A 16,741-nucleotide genomic window follows, 5' to 3' on the forward strand; every position below is an offset into this window, starting at 1 on the left:
AACATGTACACCATTTAGGATCTGCACTGCTGCAACAAGACATATGCTTTCCAACAGGATCTTCCAAACCCTGACATTCCAAACCTTGAAGAGCGTTAAGCTATAAATTGCCGAGGCCTGATGGGATCTATCCCGGATTATTGAGAGAGCCAAGAGAAGAGCTTGCAGGGGCCTTGATAAAGATCTTTGTACTGTATCTTCCTTCACCACTGGCAAGACCCCAGAGAACTGGATGGTAACCACAGTTGTTCCTTTGTTTAGGAAGGGAAATCCAGGAAAATGATAGCCGGTGAGCCTCACGCCAGTGTTCAGGAAGCTGTTACAGAAGATCCCCAGCGATAGGAATTGCTTGCGTGCGGCAGTGGAAAGAGTTAATTAGGGACAATCAGGATGGCCTTGTATGCGATAGATCATGTCTTACTAACTTGATTGTGTTTTTGATGAGGTGACAAAGGAGAATGATAAGGGTAGAGCAGTGAGTATTGTCTGGTTTTAATTAGGTATTTGATGCAGTTCCTCATGATGAGCTGATCCAAAAGATTAAGATGCATGGGATCCAAGCTGAATGGATAGTTTGGATGTGGAAGTGTCTAATCCATAAAAGACAAAGACTATTGGTGGAAGGATGTTAGTCTGGCTGATTATCTGTGACCATTGGTGTTTGGTGAAGATCCGTGGTGAGATGCCTGTTGTTTGTGATTTATATATCAATGACTTTGATGTAAATGTAGATGGTTTGGTAAGTAAGTTTGCAGACAACACAAAAATTAATGGAGTTGCGGACAGTGGACGGCGGTCAAAGTATAGGCGGGACATAGATCAGCTACAGAAATAGACGGGTAAATGGCAGGTGGAGGTTAGTCCAAGCAACTATGAGGCGTTGCACTTTGGGAGATTGATTGTAAGGGGAAAGTATACAGTTAAAGGCAAACCCTTAACAGCACTGATGTGCAGAGGGATCTTGGAGTTTAAGTCTATAGTTCCCTGAAGGTGGCAACACAAGTAGATAAAGTGGAAACAAAGACATGGTATGCTTGCCTTCATGGGCCAGGGCATTGAGTATAAGACTCAGGCGGTCATGATGCAGTCCTTTAGGACTTTGGTTATACCGCACTTGGAAAATTGTGTGCAGTTCAGGCATGTGCCATGAGAGGAAGGAAATGGGGGCTCTGGAAAGGGAGCAGAAGAGGTGTTAATGCCACTATCATATGTGCCTCCACCACCACTCCTGGTCGCTGTTCCAGGGACCCACCATTTTCTGTCTAAAAAGCTTGTCCTGCACATCTCCTTTACATTTTGCCCCTCTCACCTTAAACCTATGTTCTTGAGTCTTTGTAAAAACAAGGAACTGCAGATGCTGGTTTATATCAAAGATAGACACAAAGTGCTGGAATAACTCAGCGGGTCAGGTAGAATCTCTGGGAGGAAAAGGACAGGTGATGTTTTGTGTCAAGAGGCTTCTTCCAGCACTTTGTGTCTATCCCTTAGTCTTTGTCATTTCCACCCTAGGAACAAATGTTCTGACTATCTACCCTATCAATGCTTCTCGTCATTTTATTACAATTCAATCCAAATTTGTCCAACCTTTCCTTATACCTAATACACTCTAATCCAGGCAACTTTCTGGTAAACTGCTTCTGTGCCGTCTACAAAGCCTCCACATCCTTCCTGTATAAGAAAGAACTGCAGATGCTGGAAAAATCGAAGGAAGACAAAAATGCTGGAGAAACTCAGCCGGTGAGGCACCATCTATGGAGCGAAGGAATAGGTGATGTTTCGGGTCGAGACCCTTCTTCAGACTTCACATCCTTTCTGCAATGGAGTGACCAGCCAACTTTAAATTGAAACCATAAAACCAGAGTACGATAAATCTCCAATCCATCAAAGAACATGATCTCCTTTGTAATCTTCTAACCAGGTTGATTGACCCAGAATGAAAAGGGATGAAATTTACTACTTTTAATAGAGAAGGGTAGCATGGTGGCACAACATGCCTTAGAGCGTCAGAGACCCAGGTTCAATCCTGACTACGGGCGTTCTCTGTACAACAAAAAGATGGCGGACTGCAGGAGTGGGGACGCCGTTGTGTATGGCTGCCCTGCCTGCAGTTCGTCCTTTCACCCTTGTTTTTTTTTAAATTTTAATGTATGTTAAAAAGTTTTGTTTTGGAGGTCTAGTCTATTTATATGGGGGGTTGGAGGGGGAAACTGTTTTTCTCAGTCCCTTCCTGGTCGGAGATGCGTCTTTCCTCCAAGCCGCATCTTCCCCCCACTCCTCGCGGCCTACCACCTGGACTGGAGCGGCATTTCCTGCCGGGACCGGCCAGAACTTCAGCTTCGGCGGCAGCGCAGCGCTGAAGTACCATCGCATTGCGGAGCGGGTGACGCCTCACCGGGGATCGCCGTGGTAAGCTCCGGAGTGCTGAGACCGCCGACTCCAACATCGCGGAGCTGCGGTTGCGGACATTCCAGCTGCTGGCAGCGCTGACTTCGGCGGAGGCCTGGGATCTTTCGCCGAGGTCGCCAGTGTGAATCTCCGACCAGCGCAGCCTGTGGACTTCGAGAGCCGCGGTCTCCGGTAGCAAGCGGCCGTTTCAGAACTCTATGCTGCTGAGAGTGTTCTCTCCGAAGCCGGAGCTCCATCATCCCGGTGAGAGGACCTGAAAGATCGGGCTTCCGCTGTGGCGACTGCGGAGGCCTCAAATAGGCCCCGACCACAGGTGAACACTGAGGAAGTGGACTGGACTTTTTACTGCCTTCCCTCACAGTGGAAAATGTTGATTCTGCTGTGGGGGGGAAGTTCATTTTAAATTCTGTGTTGTGTCTATGTAAAGCACTTTGGTTTCAACACGAGTTGATTTAAATGTGCTATAGAAATAAAAATTGATTGATTGGTTGATTGGTTGATTGAGGGTTTGTAGAGTTCTCCCTGTGACCGCGTGGGATTTCTCTGAGTGCTCTGGTTTCCTACTACATTCCAAAGACGCACAGGTTTGTAGGTTAATTAGCTTCTGTGAATTGTCCCTAGTGTGCAGGATAGAACTAGTGTAAGGGATGATGTTGGTCGGCGTGGATTCGGTGGGCCTGTTTCCACGCTGCATCTCTAAACTAAACCAATAAAGAAAAAAAAATCCAAAAATGGAAAGAGAAACAAAAGCATAAGGCCAATGGCCTGATGTAATCTGTTTGAAAATAAACACCAGCCGAAAAAATGTAGAAGAAATGCACCATCTTCTGGAAAACGGGAAGTGTTCCTATTTATTGCCACTAACCACAGGGTCAAAAACATTTAGGTTTAAAAATGACATTTCCCACAGGAGTGGCAGCCACTGGCTGCTTCAGGCAGTTCCTCCAATTCTTTTTGAAATTCTTTTTATAGTATCCTTGTTAATCTCACAGCACAGCGGATGTCTGAAGATAGAAAGTGTTTGTTACCACACAGATTAACTCACTGAGAATGGGATAGTAACCAGAATCCTATTTTTAAGTTTCCATTTGAACGATTGTCACTTGTAATTTAGTTACATCTGGAGTTATTCTGATGCCTTTTGCCACCCACGTTCCATCAGTTCAATGGGGTGAAATTCAGAGGGGACAGAAATGTGAGCATGTGGCACTAACAATTGAAAATGGTCTGTTCCCAAAGTAAAACAAGATCAAGACTATTCCTCTGTCATTTCACAGCAGTCTGGAAATTCAACGCGCCATTTCCCGGTCTGAGTCACATCTGTACGATCAACCAACGCAATTTCCACGTCAGTTATACATCAAAAGATGTCAATCTGCCCTCCTGGGACCGCATCTGGAATGTTATGCACATGTTTGGTGTCCCAACTGTGGACGGATGGACTCCAGATAGATGGAGTGAAGTGAAGTCTCATAGAACGTGGAACATATGTAGCACAGGATCTGGCCCTTCAGCCCACAATGTTTGTGACCTCAAAATAAACTAATCTCATCTGCCTCAACATGATCCATATCCCTCCATTGCCTACATATTCAGGGAAAAACAGGGGTGTCATAGTGGCACAGCGGTACATTTGCTGCCTTATGGCACCAGGAACCCGGGTTCAATCCTGACGACGAGTGCTGTCTACACAGATTCGGCAAGTTCTTCCCGTGACCATGTGGGTTTTCTCTGAGTGCTTCAGTGTCAGCAGGAAGATTGTTCCCGATGTTGGGGAAGTCCAGAACAAGGGGTCACAGTTTACGGATAAGGGGGAAATCTTTTAGAACCGAGATGAGAAAAACATTTTTCACACAGAGAGTGGTGAACCTCTGGAATTCTCTGCCACAGAAGCTAGTTGAGGCCCAGTTCATTGGCTATATTTAAGAGGGAGTTAAATGTGGCCTTGTGGCTAAAGGGATCAGGAGGTATGGAGAGAAGGCAGGTACAGGATACTGAGTTGGATGATCAGCCATGATCATATTGAATGGCGGTGCAGGCTCGAAGGGCTGAATGGCCTAATCCTGCACCTATTTTCTATGTTTCTACGTTTCTATGTTTCCTCCCACACTCCAAAGACATGCAGGTTTGTAGGTTAATCAGCTTCTGTAAATTGTCCCTAGTGTGTAGGATTGTGCTAGTGTACGAGATGATTACTGGTCAGCACGGACTTGGTGGGCCGAAGGGCCTGTTTCCATGCTGTATCTCTAAAGTCTAAAGTCTAAAGTACAGTTTAAATATCCATGTCTCCCTCTCACCTTAAGGCTATATGCTCGAGTCTTTAACATTTACACCCTGTGATAAAGATCCAGCCTCTCACTGCACCTCATACTTTTATCCACTTCGGTCAGGTCTCCTCTCCACCTCTGGCATTCCAGAGAAAACAATCCAAGTTTGTCCACTCTCTCCTTACAGCAAATACTCCCTAATCCAGGCAGCATTCTAGTAACCCTCTTCTGCTTCCTCTCAAAAGCCACCACATCCTCCATGTAATGGGACCATCAGAACTGCATGCTACACTCCTAATGCAGCATAGTTAATATAGAGCTGCATCTTGACTTCATCACTCTTAAACTTAATGTCCCGACCAACAGAGGTGAACATAACATATGCCTTCTTTACCACTCTATCTATTTGTGCTGCCACTTTTAGGGGCTCATAAGATTACTTTCCAAAAGAGCAATTTGTCATAGAAAGAGAGATGACTTGGGTCTGTTCTCTAACACAGTGATTCCCAAAGGGGCAATGGCAAATTTCAGGGGGGCACAGAAAATGTTGGGGATTCAGGGGGCCACAGGTTCAATGAAGGGGGCCACAGAGCCACCACCATGTTGCCTCCTAAATTTCAGTTCTAATAAATTTAAATCTATGTATGGATGGGAAGGGAATGGAGGGTTATGGTCTGAGCGCAGGTATATGGGACTAGGGGAGATTATGTATTCGGCACGGACTAGAAGGGTCGAGATGGCCTGTTTCCGTGCTGTAATTGTTATGTGGTTATATGGTTATGTAGTTGAAATATTTTTGATGTTTGTGGAATAGAATAAAAGAGAATATATGTGCAATTAATGGACACTGATATTTTTATGGAAGGTATTATAATATTGAAGTACTTTTTTCCGCTAATAATCAGGGGGGGACCACAGAAATATTAAAAGATCCCAAGGGGGCCATGAGCTAAAAAAGGTTGGGAACCACTGCTCTAACATGTAGGTTGTGGGCCAGCAGGTGTTGTGGTAAGAATCTTTAGAATTCTCTACTGAAGGTGGCTTCTGAAGAGTAGAAGGGAATGTGGTTGATGGGGGGAGGGGGTTGGGGGGAGAAAAATCAGATAGTGAGAGTGTATGATGAATGGGAGAGGGGGAATGAACTGGGTGACAGAGGTGGGTCGTGTGGAAAGTGCATTGTTTATGACGGAAACAAATATTCTAGGCTAATGCCTCTTGCAGAAGGAATTGCAATGAGGGTTTTGAACCATAGAATATTACCCACCGATATTTTCAGTCGGATCAACCAACCACGACAGTTTAGGTGTCAGCTGTAAAATAGTCATGTTTTTGAGATCATATTATTCACACCCATGGTTTTTCTTTAGTATTCCATTATTTTATTGTCACATTCAGACAAGTATATGCACATGTATCACTTTATACATTTTATGTAGATATTAAAGGATGGGAATTTTAAAATGTTTTGCTTTGATCGTCTTATAATTTTCCATCCATTGAAAGAAATACTTGTTGACTGGCAAACCACACAGCACAGAATCAGAGAGTGGTGTCCCCATCAGAAACATTTGCAATCCTTTAAAATGCTGTGGGCTATCTCGGTATTTAACTGAATAATATTATGCGGTAAACTGATGGAATTAATATTAAATTACTACAAATGGGTGATTAATGGTCGTATATCACACTCGGTTGACAGAAGGACCTCAAGTTCAAGTGAGTTTATTGTCATGTGTCCCTGTATAGGACAATGAAATTCTTGCTTTGCTTCAGCACACAGAACATAGTAGGCATTTACTACAAAACAGATCAGTGTGTCCATATACCATAATATAAATATATACACACATGAATAAATGAACTGATAAAGTGCAAATAACAGATAATGGGTTATTAATAATCAGAGTTTTGTCTGAGCCAGGTTTAATAGCCTGATGGCTGTGGGGAAGTAGCTATTCCTGAACCTGGATGTTGCAGTCTTCAGGCTCCTGTACCTTCTACCTGAAGGTAGCAGGGAGATGAGTGTGTGACCAGGATGGTGTGGGTCTTTGATGACACTGCCAGCCTTTTTGAGGCAGCGACTGCGATAAATCCCCTCGATGGAAGGAAGGTCAGAGCCGATGATGGACTGGGCGGTGTTTACTACTTTTTGTAGTCTTTTCCGCTCCAGGGCGCACAAATTGCCGAACCAAGCCACGATGCAACCAGTCAGCATGCTCTCTACTGTGCACCTGTAGAAGTTAGAGAGAGTCCTCCTTGACAAACCGACTATCGGTAATCTTCTCAGGAAGTAGAGGCGCTGATGAGCTTTCTTGATAATTGCATCAGTGTTCTCGAACCAGGAAAGATCTTCAGAGATGTGCACGCCCAGGAATTTGAAGCTCTTGACCCTTTCAACCATAAATGGGGCTGTGGGTCCCCCTCCTACTCCTTCGAAAGTCCACAATCAGTTCCTTGGTTTTGCTGGTGTTGAGGGCCAGGTTATTGTTTCTGTTTCTTGTTTCTTGAGTTTAGTTTATTGTCATGTGTACCGAGGTACAGTGAAAAGTTTTTTGTTGCATGCTAACCAGTCAGCGGAAAGACAATACATAATTACAATCGAGCCATCTGCAGCGTACAGATACATGGTAAAGGGAACAAAGTGAATAACATTTCATGCAAGATAAAGTCCAGTAAAGTCCAGTCAAAGATAATCCAATGATCTCCATTGAGATAGTAACTCAGGACTGTTCTCTAGTTGGTGGTAGGATTGATCAGATGCCTGATAATAGCTGAGAAGAAGCTGTCCCTGAATCTGGAGGTGTTCGTTTTCATATCTACACCATTTGCAGATGGGAGTGGGGAGAAAAGGGAGTGGCCAGGGTGCGACTTGCCCTTGATTGTGCTGTTGGCCTTGCCGAGGCAGCATGAGGTATACATGAAGTTACTGGAAGGGAGGTTGGTTTGTGTGCTGGTCTGGGCTACAGCCACTGGGCTCTGGGCTCTATCTCTCTCTAACTCTACATGGCTCCAATCTCACAGCTAGGCTTTGAGGACTTCCAACCCAACATCTCTCAGCCTCATTAAACATTTAATGATATAACCCACCCCTCCCAGCCCCGCTTGATCTTTTAGTTTCCCTGATCTCACCACTCACCAACCTCAGACTGCGATGCTACTTTATCCTTTAGATGCTGCACAGTAACAAGAAAACAGAGCATCTTTTATGAAGACATGTTTCACTAATATCCATCCTTGAGGCTGAATGGCTTCAGGATTCAAAGAATGAAGGGTCTGGCAATTGGTGCCTACTGATTTGGGCTCAACAAAGTGGCACTGAAGCAATCCCTAAATGTGTCAGGGTTTATGGTGAGAAGGCAGGAGAATGGGGTTAGGAGGGAGAGAAAGATCAGCCATGATTTAATAGCGGAGTAGACTTGATAGGCCAAATGGCCTCATTCTTTCATATCACCTTTTTAGCTTATGATGTTACTGAATGACTTTACACTGATTTATTTTGTTGAATGAATCGATTATTATGCTATAAACAGCTCCAGCTTTAATCTGAGGCCCTTTGGTTAGTCTGTACATGGTTGGTTAGTTCAGTTCACTCCACGTGAGAGCAAGAAATAGCTGCGAGAACTGGATTTCGCAAAGCATATGTTCTGTTCAATTCTGACTAAAACCCTTGTTGCTAATTTTGATTTGCTCCTTGGGCAACAAGGCATCAAGGAGCATTCCGGCTACTGACCAAACTGATATGCCTTATTCTAGACTCGGAGGTAGCTGCACATTACTCAATTCCAAAAGCAAAGTCAAATGCAAGGCCAAAACACTTTATATGCATTATCAGATAGATCTTTGTCTTTCACCTGAGACTTCAGACTTTATAGAGAAAGTCCTTCTGCCCACCAAGTCTGCGCCGACCAGTGATCACCTCTTAGTACACGAGCACTATCCTACACACTAGGGCCAATTTACAATTTTTTACCAAAGCCAATTAGCCTACATAGAAACATAGAAACATAGAAAATAGGTGCAGGAGTAGGCCATTTGTCCCTTCGAGCCTGCACCGCCATTCAATATGATCATGGCCTATCATCCAACTCAGTATCCCGTACCTGCCTTCTCTCTATACCCCCTGATCCCCTTAGCCACAAGGGCCACATCGAACTCCCTCTTAAATATAGCCAATGAACTGGCCTCAACTACCCTCTGTGGCAGAGAGTTCCAGAGATTCACCACTCTCTGTGTGAAAAAAGTTCTTCTCATCTTGGTTTTAAAGGATTTCCCCCTTGTCCTTAAGCTGTGACCCCTTGTCCTGGACTTCCCTAACATCGGGAACAATCTTCCTGCATCTAGCCTGTCCAACCCCTTAAGATTTTGTAAGTTTCTATAAGACCTGTATGTCTTTGGAGTGTGGGAGGAAACGGGAGCACCTGAAGAAAAACTGCGCGGTCACAGGGAGAATGTACAAATGTGCAGGCTGAGGAAGAATCTTGACCCAAACGTTGCCCATTCCATTCCTCCAAAGGTGCTGCTTGGCTCATAGAGTTACTCCAGCATTTGTGTCTATCTTCGGGAGAATGTACAAACTCCATTCAGACAGCACCGACAGAGCATAGACTGAGCACAGACAGCGCAGTCAAGATCAAACCCGGGTCTCTGGCGCTGTAAAGCAGCAATTCTACTGCTGCGCCACCATTCTGCTGTGCTACACTGTGCAGTACGGTGGGAGTAGCAAGAGTGGGAACCTTGAGCAACTAACAACGTGGATCAGTGGATCAGCAGCATCTGTGGAGGGAAATAGGAAGTTGACGGTTCGGGTCAGGATCCTTCTTCATATGATAGAATAGAGGGCAGATGACTGGTAGAAAGAGGTGGGGATAGGGCAAGTGCTACCATGTAAGTTTGTTTTGATCATCATATTATATTAAAAGAAAGTTATCAAGCAGGAAAGGGTGCAGAGAAGCATTGCACGGATGGTGCCAGCATGAGCTATAGGGAGAGGTTGAGCAGTCTAGGACTTTACTCCTTGGAGAGCAGAAGGATGAGGAGTGATTTTATAGAGGTGTACAAAATTATGCAGGCATGGAAATCACTATCAAAACATGGGGGTGGGGGAGGGGGGACCAGCGCTAAATCCAGCTCAACTCTGCCTGTCTCGCCGGGTTAACCTACAGCTCTGGCTGGACTGACGGGACGCCAGTCCGGAGTCGTGGAGCTAGCGCTGCTTCTCCACGCTGGCTGTAAACCTGGGCCGTCGTTCCCATAAGTCCAGGTAGGGCTGATGGGTTAACAGGCAGATTTGGGCTGGACTTAGCGCTGCTTCTCCGCATTGGACATAAGCCTGGGCCGTCATTCCCGTAAGTCCAGGCAGGGCTGTAGGTTAACCTTGCGGGACAGGCAGAGTTGAGCTGGATTTAGCGCTGCTTCTCTGCGCTGGCTGTGGGCCTGGGCGCACCGCTCCCATCTAACTCCCGACGTCTCTGGCCACCCCCGGGCGTGTGGTGGGTTGGGGGGGAGGGGGGATGGTCCAGTGGCGGTTCGGCAGCGGTTGCAGCGCCAGAGACCCGGGATCGATCCCGGCTGCGGATCAGGCACAGGTCTGTGTCCAGGGCTGCCAAGAGTGTTCTTCGCTTGTGACCCTATGACCTGGGCATTGTATTCAAGCTCCGCTCTATGATCTTTGCTCCACGGATGTCTCTCTATGTAATCACCGCACTCTATTCTCAGTCCCACCCCGCTACTTCTGCCTCTGACAAACACCTACCTCCTCCAATCATCACGCTGAATCATCATGGTCTCCCCCCCCATTACGTGCTGACCGACGTCTCTCTCGTCCAATCGGCGCCCTCGATCATCAGTCCCACCCCCACTGTCTCGCGGAAAGCGGAGATTTCACCAGGTTTTAAAATCCGGATTACAAAAAATGGGGGGGAATCGTCCCCCACCTCTCAAAACAGGGTGAAATTATGAGAGGAATAGATCAGGCAAATCCACATAGGTTTTTGCCCATAGTAAGGGGATCGAGAACCAGAGAACATAGGTTTAATGTGAGGGGGGAAGGATTTAATTGGAACCTGAGGGGTCATTTTTTTACACAAAGGTGTATGGAACGAATTGTTGGAGGAGGTGGTTGAGGCAGGTATTATCATAACATTTAAGAGACAATTGGGCAGGTACATCGCTAGGACAAGTTTGGGGGTTAACGATCAAGTGTGGACAGGTGGGACTAGTGTAGATGGGTCATGTTGGTCGTTATGGGCAAGTTGCGCTGAAGTAACTGTCGCCACGCTATATGACTCTATAACTCTGCCTATTAATAGCTGGATCCAGGTGAGGAGGGGGTGACTGACCGATCTGAAGAGAAGGTAAGTGATAGTAAGCAAAGTCAGGGTTGAAAAGTGGAGAAGCCAAAAAGGTGCAAATGGTAGAGTCATACAGCCGACAACAATTTTTAAATTAAATCAACAGATAACCGATGTGTTTCTGTAACAGTGAGACGTGGGACCTCCAGTGATCACTCTGCATGCAAAAGATGTATCTAGATGTGTATGTGTTTAATGTGTGCGGGGTTAGCATGCCCCCCCAAAGATGGTCAAATTTCAGCTCCTGTGCAAAGCATTAATTTCCACCCTCTTGGTCTGAGCACCAATAGACATTTTGATACACGAGTTTAAAAATAGGCTTGAGAGGAATAAATAGATGATTGCATCAATGGTTCTGGAATCCCATTGTTCTTTCGTGATGACAGAAATATCGGCGAGTCATCGCTGGGATATCCTACACATCCTGTATCCACTTGTACCCGGAGATGTTTTGCGTAATCTGGGATAGTGTTGCCGCTTGCAGTTTATTCCTGTTTCAGAGGAAATTAACATAAATAATCCTTTGAGATCTGAACTTCCTTTGCAGCTTTCAAAATATGCACAGATGCACACCGCACGCACACACGTGTTCCACAACAAAACATCTGCAAAGCTCAAGTGAACATTCTGTACCCCAAACCTAAGGACTGCCAATGGTCAAAACACAAAGTACTGGCCAAACACAACGTGTTTGTGGTAAGGCAGCATTTGAGGAGAGAATGGATAGGTGGCGTTTTAGGTCGGAGCCCTTTCTTCAGGCTGGTTGTCGAGATGGGTGGAGGAAAGGGGGTGCAATTTTAACCCAAACCATCAGTTGAGAATTGATGACTGAGCGCTAGATACACATTGCAACTCCAGATGAAAACTGGCTGAGGCTTTCAAGGCACGCCATGTGCTGAATTTCTCATCTCTTTTACAGGATCTGAAACAGGTGGGAAATTCGACACAAAGAACTGCAGAAAGCCACAACGTCTGGATTTACTCAGCAGGTCAGGCAGCGTTTCTGGAGGGCATGGATAGATGACGTTTCGGGTCAGATCCCTTCTTCAGACTGATTGAAATGTGGGGTGGGGGGCAGAAAGCTGGAAGAGAGGTGGGGGCAGGACAAAGCCTGGAATGTGATAGGTGGATACAGGTGAGGAGGGTTTGGTTTATCCAATGGATGGACAAAGACCAGAGATGGGAAGAAGGCAAAGGGCTGGGAGATAAGGGATTAGAAGGGAAGAGTGCAAAATGTGGTCAGGGCATGAATAATAGGCAAGTTTCACCTTTTGATGCATGAATTTGCAGAATGCCAACACAGAATGTCCTATTTGTAAACCAGCATCTGCCAAATGCTCAATGCATGTTAGTTTCTTCACCTGTAATCTCCAAATAGTTACTGCTGAATTTCCCCCAGTGTCAGCATGGTTTCTTTTCCCATAAATATACTTTATTCATATTGATTGATTGATTGATTGATAGATACAACGTGCAAACAGGCCCTTCAGCCCACTGAGTCCATGCTGACCATCGATCACCCGTTCACACTAATTCTATGTTATTTCACTTTCTCATCCATTCGCTGCATACCAGAAGCAATTTATAGAGGCCATTTAACCGACAACCCGTCTTTGGGATGTGGAAGGAAACTGGAGCACCCGGAGGAATCCCACATGGTCACAGGGAGCAAGTGCAAACTCCACATAGACAGCAACCGAGGTCAGGATCAAACCTTGGTCTCTGGTGCTGTGAGGCAGCAGCTCTACCAGATGCACCACTGTGCAAAAGTACACGACCACTATTACATCATGTCTTTCTCTACATTCATTGTAACACCGATTCAATGCCTTATTTTGCATTAACATCATTCATCTTTCCCTCTTGGACAATGCATCAGTCATGCGTTTGAGAGGCCGCTACACAGGGCCCAGCTACTCAGTGTGCAGAGGCAATGGAACCCTAGACTGTGGTCCTTCCTCACAGATCCTTTGCAGAGTGGCTGCACCAAACTTCAGTGCATCCCACAGCATGTAATCCTGCACACACAGGAATGCACCAATCAGCAGCATTCACATGTAAACATCTCCTTACACTAGAAGCCCAACAGGTTTGGGGCCAAGAAAAAGTGTGTCATTCATCAAGTTATGGTCTTCCAGGAGCAGGCGGTGCTTATCTCAGTGTGTGTACCTGGGAGCAGCCAATAGAGCACAAAGATACACTTGGGATGAACCTGGACAAGGGTCACTGCTGAGTTTAGTTTAGAGATGCAGCATGGAAACAGGCCCAACCTGTTGGCAGCACACTGACCAACCATCACCCAAGTTCTATACCACACTCCAGGGGCAATTTAAAGAAATCAATTAACACCGCACTCCTGCATGTCTTTGGAATGTGGAAGAAAACCAGAACACCTGGAGAAAACCCATGCGGTCATGGGGAGAACGCACAAACTTTGTACACAATGCACCCCTAATTAGGATCAAACCCGGGTCTCTGGTGCTGTCAGGCTGCATCTCCTGCTGTGCCACTGTGCTGCCCCTAATTAAATCTCATTAAATTAAAGCTTCCTTTTCCAGAACTTCCTGAACACTAGGGGCGCTGCACTGCAGCAGCCTCTACCTACAGCCTGTCTGTTATTTCTATCTTTTATTTTTATTTTTAGTTAGTCTAAAGTGTTGTGTTGGGGGAAACTTTAACTTTTCTATGTGGGGGAGGGGGGCAGGGTAAGGGGGAAACCGTTTCCCAGTCTCTTCCTGGCGGGGACGTGACTATTTCTCCGAGTCGCGTCCTCGCCCCCCCACCTCGCGGCCTACCAGCTGGATCGGAGCGGCCTTTCCTGCCGGGGACCGGGAACCAGACCAGGGCTGCTACAGTGGCGGCGCAGCACTGGAGTCACCGCGGAGCGGGCGATGCCTACCTGGGTCGCCGTTTGGAGCTCCGGAGCGTTGGGCCGTTGCTCCAACATCGTGGAGCTCTGGTGCGGAGAGCTTCCAACGCGGGCGGCGCTGACCATCATCGTGGAGTCCTGGGGCGCCTTGCAGAGGGTCTACAGCAGCAGTCTCCACCCGGCGCGGCCTGCGGACTTTGGAAGCCGCCGACTCCGGTAGGAGGGGGCCGACTCTGGTGTCCACGCCGCTGAGGACGTCCCTCAGCCCCGACGTCGGACTTGTATCACCCCGGCGAGCGGTCCTGAACATCGGGCCGCCCGTAGCGGCAACTGCGGAGGGCTTGGGGAGGCCCTGACCACGGGGAACAATGGAGGAAGAGACTTTGGTGCCTTCCCACACAGTGGGAAACTTTGATTCTGCAGTGTGGGGATGTTTTATGTCAAACCCTATAATGTGTTGTGTCCCTTTTGTATGGCTGTATGGGAATTTCATTTCACTGTGCCATCTGGCACATGTGATGAATAAATCCATCTTGTATCTTGTATGAACCCACAGTCCATGAGGTGGGTGATCATCCCATCCAGCATACAGCAATGTTTTATTATTATTACTGTTTAGTGTTTTCTGAGTCATTCATAACTGTGACTGTATGTCATGTTGTTACTTGTGGGCAGAGCACCAAGGCAAATTCTTTGTATGTGAATACTTGGCCAATAAACTTACTTGCTTATACAATGGGATTAAGACACTGAGTGTACATGAAGGATCTGATGGGTAGGCCCCCACTCAATATCAGCCACACAAGGTCTTGTTGTTTGCATGTGAGGGTTTACATTTTGCAAAATGACCTAGACAGTCTTGTCAAGGAATAATCCCACGGGAGCCGACAGAGCCTCCACTACATCCCCCACTGACCACTGCCTGATGGACTTGTAGCCAAAGATGGTTTCCTGCACAAATATTTCTACAAAGGTCAGTTAGTGCAGCAAGTTTTCAATGTTGTCAAGCTGGAAAGGGTACAGAGATGATTGACAAGGATGCTGCCACAACTAGAGGTTCTGAGCTATAGGGAGAGGTTGAGTAGGCTGGGACTCTGGAGCGCAGGAGGATGAGGGGTGATCTTATAGAGATGTATAAAATCATGAGAGGAATAGATTGGGTTGATGCACAATGTCTCTTGCCCAGAATAGATGAATCGAGGACCAGAGGACATAGGTTTAAGATGAAAGGAAAAAGATTTAATAGGAATCTATTACAGGGAGACGGATGTATCGAACAAGCTGCCAGAGGAGCTAGTTGAGGCAAGGGCTATCCCAACGTTTAAGAAACAGTTAGACAGGTACATGGATAGTGTGTAAGAAGGAACTGCAGATGCTGGTTTAAAACAAAGACAGACACAAAAAGCTGGAGCAACTCAGCGGGGCAGGCAGCATCTCTGGTGAGAAGGAATGGGTGATGTTTCGGGTCGAGACATGGATAAGACAGGTTTGGAGGGATATGGACCAAGTGCGGGCAGGTGGGACTAGTGTAGCTGCTACATATTGGCTGGTGTGGGTAAGTCGGGCCAAAGGGCCTGTTTCCACACTTAATCACTCTATGACTAAGTTCCAACTGAATGGAACATGGTACTGCATTGTGGCCAACCATTGATGGGACAAATCTGGGAATGATGGGCAGTGGAGTTGGAACAAGCCATATTTTGGATCATTTCTTATTCCCTGAATCAGATGGTGATCTTAAACAGATTTAAGCCTCCTGCTGCTGCTCCAAATGTGTCCGCTTTGCATATTTCCTGCATTAAGCAACGGAGAAACCCCGCAAATGATGGCCCCAGCACCCAAATCAACATGTCACTCACAACTCAGCTACCCTGTGCATTTGCTATATTTATACTGTATATAATGATGAAAACGTGTGTGAGATCCGTTTTCCACCTTTGTTCATATTCACTGTCAAGCCATTTCTCACGTTCTAGGCACCTTTGCATTTCTCGCCTGATAATTGGCTTATGCGTGGGCTCATCGTCTTCACGCTTTGAAAACCACATTGTGGGTTTACACTTAATCCTTTGATTTCAGACACGTGTTTGCAAGAGATCCAATAAACAATAATTGATCTGATGCATGCCCACGACTTTATTTTTGCAGTCTTCCTCCAATTCTCTTGTCAAAAAGATAGGAATTATATGTGCAAGCAAGTACATTGTGCAGACTTTAATTCAGCAATGCCAAAGACCTTGGCACATTGGAGATGTCAGTGCAGTTGGACGTGCAACAGCCTATATGCAGCCTTTGGGGAACCTGAATAATGTCTCAATGCAGCTGGAGATTAGGTAGGCCTTTAGTAATTCAATCAATAAAGAGTCCTATTATGTAGGAAGGAACTGCAGATGCTGGTTTAAACTGAGGATAGACACAAAAAGCTGGAGTAACCGAGCAGGACAGGCAGCACCTCTGGAGAGAAGGAATGGGTGATGTTTCGGGTTGAGACCTTTCTTCAGACTGGGTTAGGGATAAGGGAAACGAGAGATATAGATGATAATGTAGAGAGATAAAGAACAATGAATGAAAGATATGCATAAAAGTAACGACGATAAAGGAAACAGGCCATTGTTAGTTGAATGTAGGGTAAAAACGAGAAGCTAGTGCGACTTTGGTGGGGGAGGGAGAGAAAGAGGGAATGCCGGGACTACCTGAAGTGTGAGAAATCAAACTTCTACCACTGGGCTGTAAGCTGCCCAAGCAAAATATGAGATCCTGTTCCTCCAATTTGCATTTAGCCTCACTCTGACAACGGAGGAGACCTAGGACAGAAAGGTCTGTGTGGGAATGAGAAGGAGAATTAAAGT

Source organism: Leucoraja erinacea, chromosome 11 (assembly GCF_028641065.1).
Source record: "Leucoraja erinacea ecotype New England chromosome 11, Leri_hhj_1, whole genome shotgun sequence".
Lineage (NCBI taxonomy): Eukaryota > Metazoa > Chordata > Chondrichthyes > Rajiformes > Rajidae > Leucoraja > Leucoraja erinaceus.